Here is a 13,126-nt window from a genome sequence, read left to right as displayed (position 1 = left end):
GGGAAAAATGGATTGAATAAACCAATTATTTTCTAAAGATACAAGTGAACAAGAAAATATTACTTCCTTGAATTGCATCATTGTTGTCTTCTGACCTTTGCCTTCCAGTTGGATTTGGCCAAAGGAAGATAGAGCAGTGGATAGAGAATAGCTGGGTAATAAGCAAGGTATTATACTCCTCAGTTTCCCTCTACAGGGTCATAATGGATTGCTGTTCCCTCTACAGAAGCCATAGGTGCAGTGAGGCCCTTTTTGCTGAGTCTTCTCCTATGGCTACAGCTACAACTACAGCTATCATCTCCAGTTCACTGAAGTGCTCCTTCACCTTGCTTCTTTGTGTCTAAGGGCAGTAATAACTCCCTGGATTTCTGTGGTTACTAACTCCGAAGTACTTCACTATCTCTTGGTGGTTTCGTTTAACCAAGCCCACACCTGGTAAACAGACCCAGTATCAAACTGTTTTCCTTTACTATGTTTGAGTGTGAGGTTTCCTGATGAGAACCTGGCTCTGTACACACACATATAAACGTGCATTTCAAATATATACACATATATTTGCTTAATATAAGCAAATGTTACTTTGACTTTCCACATTGTGTGAGATAAGCTTACATTTATAAATTGGTTATTCAACTGTCTATAAATACTTTTTATTTTTAACAAAGTCAAATAGTAAACTAGTCCGCGGTTAGCCCTCACATCTTAAGAGATTAAACCCTAGAATACCAAGTGGACATCATTGTGTCAACCAGAAACATTCTCCTGAACATTAAAAATGCTCAGGTGCTTAAATACATATTTTATCTTACCATATCATCATGTGCAGAATATAATTCTGATTTATAGAATTTTTATTTTTTATTACTTCTTTTTCCATAAATTCAAAGAATAGATATATTGCTGAATTGTATTATCGCTGAGAAGGTCTGCATACCTAAAACCTAACGAATAACAGGAAGGAAATGACAAGAAAGTGAAGTAAATAGTTGTCACGTCCAGGTTCAGGTTTGACCCTCAGAAACGTTGTTATTTTGACAAGGTCTTCTCAGCTCAGACTTAACCCCTCCCCATCGCGTACCTAATGGGTTTTCTCTATTTTTTTATCAAAACCTGTCTTCAGGCATTTCATTTTCACTCAGATTTTATTAATTGATAAAGTTAGAAATTCCAACTTAATTTATTTCAATACTCTCCTCTAATGTTTTTGAATCCCTTTTTTTGCTGGCTCATCAAAGACTTTCAAAGCCAAAAATGTTGTCAATTATCACTGAATCTCCAAAACATAGTACTGTTTTACGCGAATAACCTTTATTTATTGAGTACCTACTAAATGACAGGCCCTGCCCTAAATTCTTTAAGCATGCTGTCACATTTAATCCTCACAATCTCTATGATGTAGGTACTCTTATTTAACATGAAAGATTGTACACTTAAGTTCTCGGTTGTCTTGTGGTCATTAGAAGGTGTACAATGCATGTTTGTTTAATACATAAATTGGAATATCAATTACCAGTTCATCCTAATGAGAATTCAGTGGACCTGTTTAGCTATAGAATACTCTGTGTTCCAATGGGCCTGGGTGCCTCTTTGTCATTCCGGTTGTCTTTGTAAAGAAGAGCCAAAACACCTTGTAAGCCAAAGAACAAACTGTGAAAGTTTTCTTGATCACAATTTTAGTGGCAATACAATTCACATCAAGTAGGTTTGAAAAATGGAAGTGGCTGAATTTTAAATTGTCTGTCTTAATCAAACCTTTCTTTTAGGTATACACTCTTCTCTTGTATTTAAAGAGCACATATTGCTGTGGTTCTTAAGCTTATCCAAAGGTCAGGCTAAGATAAATTATAAGTGGAAAAGGGGAGAAATTGCATGGGAGTGGAGTGAAGATTTGTAGCAGAAGGAAATAGCAGGCCCAGTAGCAAGATACTTGGATCAGTGGGGGACAGTCAAGGTTGATGAATATGAGGAAGAAAGTCAGTCTAATTCCAATAAATGCCCATATGTGTAGGAGTGAGAAAAGCAGATCCAAAGCCCAGTCCTACCAAAGAAGCCATGCTTAGAGTGAAGGAAAAGAACCTAAGAACAGTCTGGATCCTCCTCACAAGTCCTATCTCCCACACAGCTGACAAGGTCTTATCTGGAGGGAGTTGTATCTTTTCAGGGTGAGAGGGTTTGAATTAAGACCACTGAGGCTGGGAAGCTGCAGTCTTGGTGTCAGATTATTTTCCTTATCTTACCTTTCTTGGCTATCTTTTCTTTTATTTATTTGTTTCTCGGAATCTCCTAGCTCAGAGATTTTGACCACAACACTGTCAGCTCCTGTACCTGCCTAAAACTCTGTTTGCTTAATGAGTAGCAGGACTAGAACTCATGAGAGTCAATGTAGTTCAGTTGATCCTCTTTATCAATGTACAGCAAAAACCTGAAGATTTCTTTCACTCACTCAGGAGTTTAAATTATTAATGCACCCTGTGAACCTTTTTCTTTTTAACAAAGAGGGTAATTTTAACACAATTATATACAATAAACTACTAGTAATAAACAGTGCAGATTGAATTTCAATTTTTCTTTCTTCACCAATACTGTTAATTCTGGGCCCATCTAATTCTTTCCAATTTTTCCTCTGTTCTAACTGACCAGGATTCTTCTCTGTATGTTGTGCAATGCTAGTTAACACCCAATACTCACTCTTTCTTTCTTTTTTTAAACAAGAGAACTTTCATACTATTTATGGTCACTAGGTAAAGATTATTCAGCCTCCCTTGAAGATATGTACAGTTTGTTTAAGTTTGGGCCAATGCAATCTGAGCAGAGCAATGTGTTTAATTTCTAGATTATGCCTCTTCTCATAGACTGGAATATGGAAGTGGAGGAGAGCCATCTGCAAACATGCAGATAAGGCAACACGCTCAAGATGGGAGAGCAACCAGATGAGCAAGCTTCTGTCTTCAGTACTGTCAAATAATTCTACCAGCCTTGGACTCCCTTCTAGGAGATGAATAAGGCAAACTTTGATCCTGTTTAAGTCAAGCAAGCCAATATGTTTGGAGGCCTTATTCTTATAACAAGCAAGCCTGCATCCTAAGTACTGTATTGTATTCTTGTCCACACCATTTTTTCACTGGACTGATCACTCCACGTGCCAGGGTTCTTTACTACTAATCAGGTTCTTGATTTGAAAGTGCCCAAGGTTTGTGTTTTAGAGTTGCCGTTAACCATATTTAAACAAGATTTTCTTCATTCCAATGCACCTACTGAAATCTCTTTTATATGTTGGGAGTAATCTTTCTTTGTTGTTCTAGATCTACCGGGAGAGTAGCTTGCAGATATAAAAGTTCCCTGAATGTTCAAATGGAGATTCTTTAGGAAGTATTTTTCTGTGCAATCTCTTTAAAACTTAATCACTCAGCTTATGCTCTGTGCTCCAGATCACACTCCAAAAATCAAACCAATACGGAACATAACATTCAAACATCTCTCAACACCATTCCCATTTAGCTTTTCTTAAAATTTTGTTTGCAGCATATAATGTTTATTTTACTTTTAAAAATTGCTTTAAATCCCAGACAAAATCATTTTAAATTGCAAGTAAGCCCAGCACCTGGAGTTAACAATTCTTACTGTTTTTATTTGTTTTCTTCTTTTATTTTTTAAAATAAATGTTATAATACATACTTTTCACATTTAAAAAATGACTCAACTCTATATTATGTAAAATAGTACAGGAATGCCAAATGCTATAACAAACAACTCCACCTACAGTGCTTAACATAACTAAGATGTATTTTTCACTGAAACCATAGTTGAGAATAGTTTAATAGGTATATTTTTTGCACTCAGTCATTCGGAGACCCTGGAACCTTCCACCTAGTGGCTATGCCATCTTCTGGTGCTTCAAAGCCATATACTGGATTCTCTGGATCTGGCTAACAGGTAAGACAAGGTTTAGTATGGAGGCATGAAGGATCTCATGGGAGATTTCAGAAGTCATCCTTGAAAATGATACCTATGACCTCTGCTTTCACACTATTGACCAACATTCAGTCATATGAGAACACCTAAATGCAAGAGGCTGGGAAGTGCAATTTAGCTGTGCGCTCAAGAAGTTGAAATGTGACAGTTTTGGTGAGTATTTTATCTCTACATGTTCTCATGTCAATACATATCTTTGAAAATGTAATTATATAGATGATTTTTGCCTACTATAATATTCATATCCCTGGCTCTGATTCCTGACTGTATACCCCAGTATCCATTTCTGTTTCTAGATGGATCTCATTAAATTTCCATTTGTTTTTCTACCCATTTCTTGTTTCTGTTCTCTCTTGTTGCTTTAGCATCTCACCATAATCTTAGTGAGGAGTTTTTCACTCTAAACCTCAGTCTTAAAAAACCTAATTACTTCCCAAAATTTGATATGTATGTGGAATAATAGGTGGCAAAATGGACATTTGGAAACTGCCAATCATTCACTTTTACTTGTCTGTTAATAGCTCCAGTTTTGGAGAGGGAGGGGAATTTATCTCCTCCACTGCTCTCAGATCATGAACTTCAATTGGAACTGACTCCACCCTTAATTCCAGGGATAGGAATCAAACCCATGTCCAATTGATTAAAATATCAAATTTCCTTTCCAAAGTTGTTATTTCAAGGAAAGTAGAGTCTCCTTGAGAGTGGCTAAACCTTAGAAGAAAGCAAAGTCGATACATACCTAATTTCCACATTTGAGAGATTAGATAAATATTTTCCTCAAATCTGTACACAAATTGATTCTTTTTTTCAGTTTTATATGAACTATTACATTCTAATTCGTGTTAGACTTCTTTCTCTTTCACCAAATAGTTCTAACTAATCATAAGCCTGAAAACCTGGGGAGTGATTCAGGTTTTTCAGTTCATTGAAATGTCACTCCAGGAGGAAAAAAAAAGTGATATCCAGGAAGCAACAGAACATATTTAAAATAAGAAAAAGATTCTTAATGAATAAATCAGTAAAGTAGAAAAGTACAGCAAAAGAGGAATAAAATAATGATCAGAGTATCAAAATAAGTCCAATGTAGAAAAGATTAAGTTCGAAAGCTGGTTCAGTAATTAATTCCAGGAATATTGAGTGTCATGGTGTAATGGTATCCTTTTTCACATTGCTAGGAAAGCTTCACCAATAAAAACAGGAGCATATCCTAAAGTTTCAAGTTAACATAGCCCATTTTTGACAAGATTAAATTTCATATCTCAAGTTACCAAAAAAAAAAAAAAAAAGTTTAACAGAGTGTTTTAGCTCAACCTGAGTAGAGAGTGGGTGTAGACTTGGCAAAAAGGTCAGCTAACAAATACCCAGGGAAAAGGCAGTGATTCTCCAGAGAAAGATTTGGAAAAGCAAAATGGATTCTCCATTGCTATAATCTCAGAGCTTAGATGCATTTCTGTATCATGGGCCTGAGCACATATTTCTGGATGAATACGTGGTAGCTTACACCTAAAATCTGACCAGTACTACCTCTTAGAGCATTTAAATCTTAATGGCACTGTTAAAATCTTGAGAAATTATTATGACAATTAATGGCTTCTCGGACTTTTGGCTAAGATCAAGTGAGAAATTATTATGACAATTAAATATACCTTTGTGGCAGATCATTCTTGTTTCTTGGAAAATCACACAAATCAGGCATTTACTTGTACAACTGTTTTATGGAGATGACTATTAGAAATTGAAGTGTCTCAGAAGTTGCAGAATTCAGGTGCTAAACTGCTTGATGTGCTAGTCTGAGTGTTTGTTGATGTTGGGCAGAGTTGCGTATCTGCACACTGTGTTACCTTCAGAGAAGGTCTAATTTCCAAGTATGGATTTAGAGTGATATGCATTCAAAATACCTAGTATCTTGTAAAATTATATGTGCTTCCTTTGAACTACTTTGCCACAGGAGAAATGCCATTTATCAATGTCATCAACAGTATCTATGTTGTAAAATTCGAGCACTAATTTCTTTCTTCCTTTAAATTAATCTCAGCAGCATTTGACACTGGTCACCCTTTTCTTCCTGAGATACTCTTTTCTTCTAAATTTTGCATCCATGGGAGGGCCCTGGATTGCAAGTTACTGAACTCTAGAAAATCTGGCTTAAAAAATAAAGGGGTTTTATCAGGTCATTGACAAAATACAAATATGAAAAGATCAGGAGTAAAATGGGATGCCTTCAAATAGAGTTTGGTCTGGCCTCTAGCTCCATTTATATACAGTCCTTTGAGTTCTGCCCTTCCTCCAAGAGTCAATTTCATCCATGAGTGTGTTCTTTATAATTTCAAGACAGCTTACAGCCAAATATAGGGCAAATTGCTTTCTCACCTACACCTGGAAGAAAAGATAGCTTTTCTTTATTTGTGGAAAAATAAAACCCTGAGTTTTATATTTATTAAAACAGCCTGGAATAGAATTGTATAGTCAAGATAATGACATGCATTATTTGGATTAAGCCAGTACTACCAAAACTAACTCCTGAGTCAAGGGGGATAATATTATCCTGACAGATTTGCACTAATTGTGACCTTTTTTGGACATAGGATAGGATCAATCCCATCTAAATTCCACAGCTACCACACCAGGAAGAAGGAATGAATTAGAAGACAGTTAGTGAAATAGAAGGTCTATTTCAACTTTGATGAAACCACGCATCTCTCTCTTAGTGCTCATGACTGGCTCTCCTCCATTGAAGCTGTACATACTGGATGTTTCAGAGCTTGATCCTGGTCCCTCTTGTCTTCTCTATACTTTTTCTCTTGGCTGGTATCACCTTTTTGATGACTTTAGATATTATCAATTGGTAAGACTCTCAAATTTATGACTGTAGCCCTGACCTCACTCTTGAGCGTTAAACTTATTTGTCCAACTTTTTACATAACAACTATACTAGAATTCTAATAAGCATCTCAAATGTAGCATGTCCAAAAGGTATTCATTTCCCCGCATTGTTTTCTCTTTCCCTTGTTTATTAACCCAAGTTAGCCAACAACACTGTCAACTAACAAATGCCAAAAATTCTGAAGATTATCCCCGATTTATTTTTCCCCTTACCTCAGAATTCAATTCATCAGGAAATCCTGTCTGCTTTTTGTTCAAAACATTTTGCAACTGTGATAGGTTCTTATCTTTTCTATGGTTACTTTCCTAGTCCAGTCTCTATTGTCTGTCAACTGAACACTGCAGTAACCCAGCTGGTCTCCTGTCTCTATTCTTACCTCCCCTGAGAGCATACCTTCAACAATCACTCACAGGAATCCCCATCTTGGGCTCTGCTTCTCAGAAACTCTACTCAAGATTCCTCCTGTGTTAGTCGGGGTTCTCTAGAGAGATAGAAGTAATAGGATATATGTATATACGAAGGGGAGCTCATTAGACGTATTGACTCACATGGTCACAAAGTGAAGTCCCACCATAGGCTGTTTGCAAGCTGAGGAACACGGAAGCCAGTCTGAATCCCAAAAACTCAAAAGTAAGAAAGCCGACAGTGCCGCCTTCAGTCTATTGCTGAAGGCCTGACAGCCTCTGGCAAATCACTGGTGTAAGTCCAGGAATCCAAAAGCTGAAGAACTTGGAGACTGACATTTGAGAGTAGGAAGCATCCAGCACAGGAGGAAGATGAAGACTGTAAGACAGCAAGTCTGCTCCTTCCAGATTCTTCGGCCTGCTTTTTCTAGCCATGCTGGCAGCTGAGGGGATGGTGCCTAACCAGGTTAAGGGTGGGTATACCTCTCCCAGCCCACTGACTCAAATATTTATCTCCTTTGGCAACACCCTCAGAGACATACCCGGGAACAATATTTTTCATCCTTCAATCCAGTCAAGTTGACATTCAATATTAACCATCCAGCCAGGCACAGTGGCTCACGCCTGTAATCCCAGCACTTTGGGAGACTGAGGAAGGTGGATCACCTGAGGTTGGGAGTTCGAGACCAGACTGACCAACATGGAGAAATCCTGTCTCTACTAAAAATACAAAATTAGCCAGACATGGTGGCACATGCCTGTAATCCCAGCTACTTGGGAAGCTGAGTCAGGAGAATCAGTTGAACCTGGAAGGCGGAGGTTGGGGTGAGCCCAGATCATGTCGTTGCACTCCAATCTGGGCAACAAGAGCGAAACTCCATCTCAAAATAAAAAAAAAATATATATATATGTATATGTACATATATGTGTATATATATGTACATATATGTGTATATATGTGTATATATGTACATATATGTGTATATATGTATATATGTGTATATATATGTATATATGTATATATGTGTATATATACATATATGTATATATATGTGTATATATGTGTGTATATATACATATATATGTATATATGTGTGTATATATACATATATATGTATATATGTGTGTATATATACATATATGTATATATGTGTGTATATATACATATATATGTATATATATGTGTATATATACATATATATGTATATATATGTGTATATATACACATATGTATATATATGTGTTGTATATATACATATATGTGTATATATGTGTATATATACATATATGTGTATATATACACATATATGTGTATATATGTGTATATATACATATATGTGTATATATATGTGTATATATACATATATGTGTATATATATACACATATATGTATATTAACCAGCCACCTCCTTAGAGAGGCTTTCTTGACAACCCAATCTAACCTCAACCCACCACTATCCTCTCTATTTCATTATCCTCTTTTATTTTTGCCCAAATATATACAATTTTGGGACTTTTTCTTATTGATTTACTTTTAAAAATCTGCCTCCCAGACATGTAATAAACTTTGCATGTCTTGACATACATACATATGTGACATACATACATATGTCATGACGTACATACATATGTTTGGAACAGTGCCTGTTTATGCGTGGTCACACAGTCAATGTCTATTGAATGGAAGAAATGCAGGCTTTAAATACAGATGAAGAGGGAAAGGCTTTCTCTCCCTGGACTTCAATCCCTTGATCCTGGTCTCTGAGGTAGGTAGATGTTTTTAATATAGCTGCAGGTAAAGAAGAAAAAGGTGATCTCTACCTCAGGGACATAGACCAAGAAGAAGGCCTGACATTAGCCCTGAGCCTTGCCAGGAAATCAGCCTGGAGTATTCTGTAAGAGATGCCTGAGGAAGGCCCAAATCATGCACCAGCCCAGAGATTTCTGAGTCCAAATCTGAGGGCCAAATTGGCCTGGAGGCATTTAAATAAATGCCAACATTGTGAACCCGGGAAGCGGAGCTTGCAGTGAGCCGAGATCACACCACTACACTCCAGCCTGGGCGACAGAACAAGACTCTGTTTTTAAAAAAAAGAAAAAAAAAAGCCAACATTTAAATAAATGTGAAATGTCATACAAACATCTAGATTTTTAGCCTCTCTTGAAAATAAGTGCTATCATTCCCACATGGCCACAATCTGCTGGGACTAATGTGTTGCTACCCCTGTTCTGCCGGGTATGTTTTCAATGTTACCATATCCCCACTAGCCATTCTTCTTTTATTGCATAATATATGTGGTCTCTATATGCCTTCGAGTTTGTAATCCTCACAGTGACAGTTAAAAATCACTGTATTTAGAACTTTTTCTACAATCCCATATTCTTTTGGGGAATAACCTATGTTTAAAGCTTAAACTGTACTGTGAATAACTAAAGGGAAAATTTCACTGGTAAACAGGAGATTATAGAAGAACCCCATAACTTGGTGTAAGGTGTACCCTGCACAAAGGGACTAGGAGAAGAGATCTGCTGAGAGTGTAAATTCAGCCGGAATTCCACATGCCAAGCAATGTACCCAAGCATGAGACAGCCTCAGCCGGAAGAAGGGGTGTCCTTTTCAAAAATCATCTGCCTCTTTGTAATTCATTGGCCAATCGTGGGTCCTATGTAGCCGGTAAGGGCCAATGACCCCTTAGGACAGCATGAGAGTAGCAAAAAGAGTCCTTGCTGAAACTCTTAGTAGTTGTACAAAAAGTGGCCTGTGGCTGGGGATCAGTTCTCAAGCACTTAATGCAGCAAAGGCCCAGGTAGTGGCTCAGATAGACATGAGAGCCCATGGGAAGCTCCCCAAAAGGAAAACTGGACATTGAGACAGGAGTAGACTTCAGGTTTAACTGTTAAGTAACCACATTAGAACCTAGAAGCAGAATGACTCACGGGGATTCTGGTTTTGCTTTTCAGGCAACTTTTCAGTCTCATATATTCTGCAGATCTCACATTGAGATATACACAGTTGGTGGTTCTCAAATAAATACATTACCCCAAGTAATAGCTCTGCCTTCTGCATGACTGATGTTGCTGTTACACTGAATAGTTTCCCTGAATTTTCTGAGTGAAGTTAAATGTAGACTATGATACAAACTGCCAAGTGGAAGAAATCGGACTCTTGAGTCATTTGAGATGCTAGTCACACAGCCGAGTACACTTGTTTTATGCCCTTGTCTCCAGTGCTCATTTTATTTATTGCCCTTTGACATAGGACTTCTGCCATCTGATCCTTAGGGAACCGACAACGTGTCTTGTCAGACAGACTTCTTGTCAGAAGAGTGGCAGTGTAGCGTCAATATGATGTCTTCCTCACCATCAAGAATTCATGTTCGCTTTTCCATTGCTGACTAGCATTTCACATTCTGCATTTCAGATGGTATTATAGTAAAATCAGATGTTCACATTCCTGCACATCTTGGAGACAATGCTAGAAAATCAATGCCTATACTAAGCCAAGTATAACAGTATTGGTCAAGAATCTTATTACCCATAGTAGAGGAGAGAGAAATGGAGAGATTATAAAGAGTAGCTGTTTGTGGTCACTAATTGAACAAGATCTTAAAAACTAAGACCGTGATAGATTCTCCTAAGAACAGGAGGAGGCTGCTATGCATTGAATTATGTCCCTAAAACCTCACATACTGAAGTCCTTACTCCTACTGCCTCAGAATCTTACCTTATCTGGTAATAGGGTCACTGCAGATGTAATTAGTTAAGATGTGGTCATACTAAATTACAGTAGTAACTAATTCAATACGATTGGTATCTTTATAAAAAGAAGTGCATGTGAAGAGACAGACATACACACAGGCAGAACACCATGTCAAGATTAGAGTTATGCTGCCATAAGCCAAGGGACTAACAGAAGCTAGGAGAGAAGCCTGGAGCAGATCCTTCCATAGCACCTTCAGCAGGAGCACAATCCTGTTGGCATCTTGATTCCAGACTTCTGGCTTCCAGAGCTTTAAGACAGTAAATTTCTGTTGTTGTAGGACATTTACTCTGTGATATTTTGTTAAGACATCCCTATGAAACTAATATAGAGGTGTTGTGAGTTTGCAGATTTTGGATTGGACACTACTCTCTTTTGTGCAATTGTGTATTAGTTAGATAGGAGTTACAGTTTTGGGAACCATGGGAAAATATAAGAGACCTAAGAGATGGTTCTTACCTTCAGTGAGTTTGCTGGGGAGCAAAATAATAAGGCAATAATAAATAATATATAATAAATAAAATATTAATAATAAAATAATAATAACTTGCTGTCAGTGAACAGAAAAAAGCATGATAAACAAGCCCTCTAGACCCATTCCCTTCCTTCTTAGTGCTACCTTTCTCACCACCCTACACAGGGTTTCCATGCAGTCATGTGACTGCTCCTGCCCTCCACAAAGGGTGTTCCTAGGACACCCTTTTTCTAAGTAGGTTCCTAAGACCTATTTTTTCTGGAAAGCAGCTCTTTCCAATTACCACTGCTCCTGGGATTCATTTCACTTGGCTCTATCCCAAGAATGAGTACTGTGTTGTATCTGAATTAGCACTAGTCTTGTGTTCTAGTCCAAAATTGGACAAATCATAGAAAATCCCTGAATCTTGATTATTTTTCATTTGGAAAAGGGGGAATAATGACTCTTCTCCATTATATGTCAAATCATTGGAACAAGGATCAAATAAAGCAAAATGTTTGAAGGTATTCTGAAAATCTGCCATATATGATAAAATATTCATAGTTTCAATTAGCTTAATATGTTTACATGCAATTAAATATTTATCTCTTACTAGAAGTCTCTGGGAGACCTACCACCTTCAACCAGATGGAAGAATTTGAAAATTTTGCATTTGTTTGGTACCTTAAAAAGATTTACAAAGCTTGAAAATCAAATAATCTTATTTAACTTTTACCACAATTCAGTGAGTTATGCATTGTTATGCCTGTTTTGCAGATGAATGTACTGGATCTTGGAGATATTAGGTAGTTTGTTCATACATGACTAGAGGTTGTGATGTGAAGTCAAGTCCAATGCTTCTCATATTGCATTTGTAACCCCTAGCGAGAGGGTAGTTTGTATTACCCCAGCCTTTCTATGGTTTTTACAATAAATCCTTAATAAAGGCAAAAGTAATGTTCATTAATACAGATGAAGAATGAGATTTTGACTTTGAAAGCCTTCCAATGACACATCAAGTTTTCATACATGTTTTTAGGCACATTATGAAGAACTATGCTATCAGAAGAAAAGAAAGAAAGAAAATCTTTTTAAAGGCAGAAAAAATGATGGGGATATGGTCAGAAGCTTAAGTTAAATCTACCGTTACCATTAAGATGAGTCTATTGTTCCCAGGATTGAGAGCACTGATTTGATTGTTTGTTTGTTTTGTTTTGTTTATTTTTTGTTTTTGGAAAGAGACTAAACTGGAGATATCTCTAGCATAAATATGTCTCTAGGTATGAGACAGAAAACAAAAATAATATTGATACACTTTCTCTTCTCCTTGTGTATAATCTTAATGTTTGAGACTGGATTTCAGAAAAGAAGAAAGAGAAAGAGAGAAGTGTTCTCATAATAAATATTGTGTGTGGTTCTTTTTGTCCAGAGTTATGGAAGTCAGGGACAAGTGGATCACTGTGCCTTTGAATCATTATGCAAGATGCAGAAAGCATGAATTATGTCTTTGTCAGTCTATTTTGAATATCTACACTCTGCTCTAGAGTTTGAGTTGTAAGTGGGTGGATAAGGAAGGAATAAATATGTCAAGTTTTGGCTTGACATCTGGAAACACGCCACCGTTCCCAGGATATACCATCTTCCCCCTCCAT

Source organism: Pan paniscus, chromosome 9 (genome assembly GCF_029289425.2).
Source record: "Pan paniscus chromosome 9, NHGRI_mPanPan1-v2.0_pri, whole genome shotgun sequence".
NCBI lineage: Eukaryota > Metazoa > Chordata > Mammalia > Primates > Hominidae > Pan > Pan paniscus.
The sequence above is the reverse complement of the archived record's forward strand: the minus strand, read 5'-3'. Positions refer to the sequence as shown.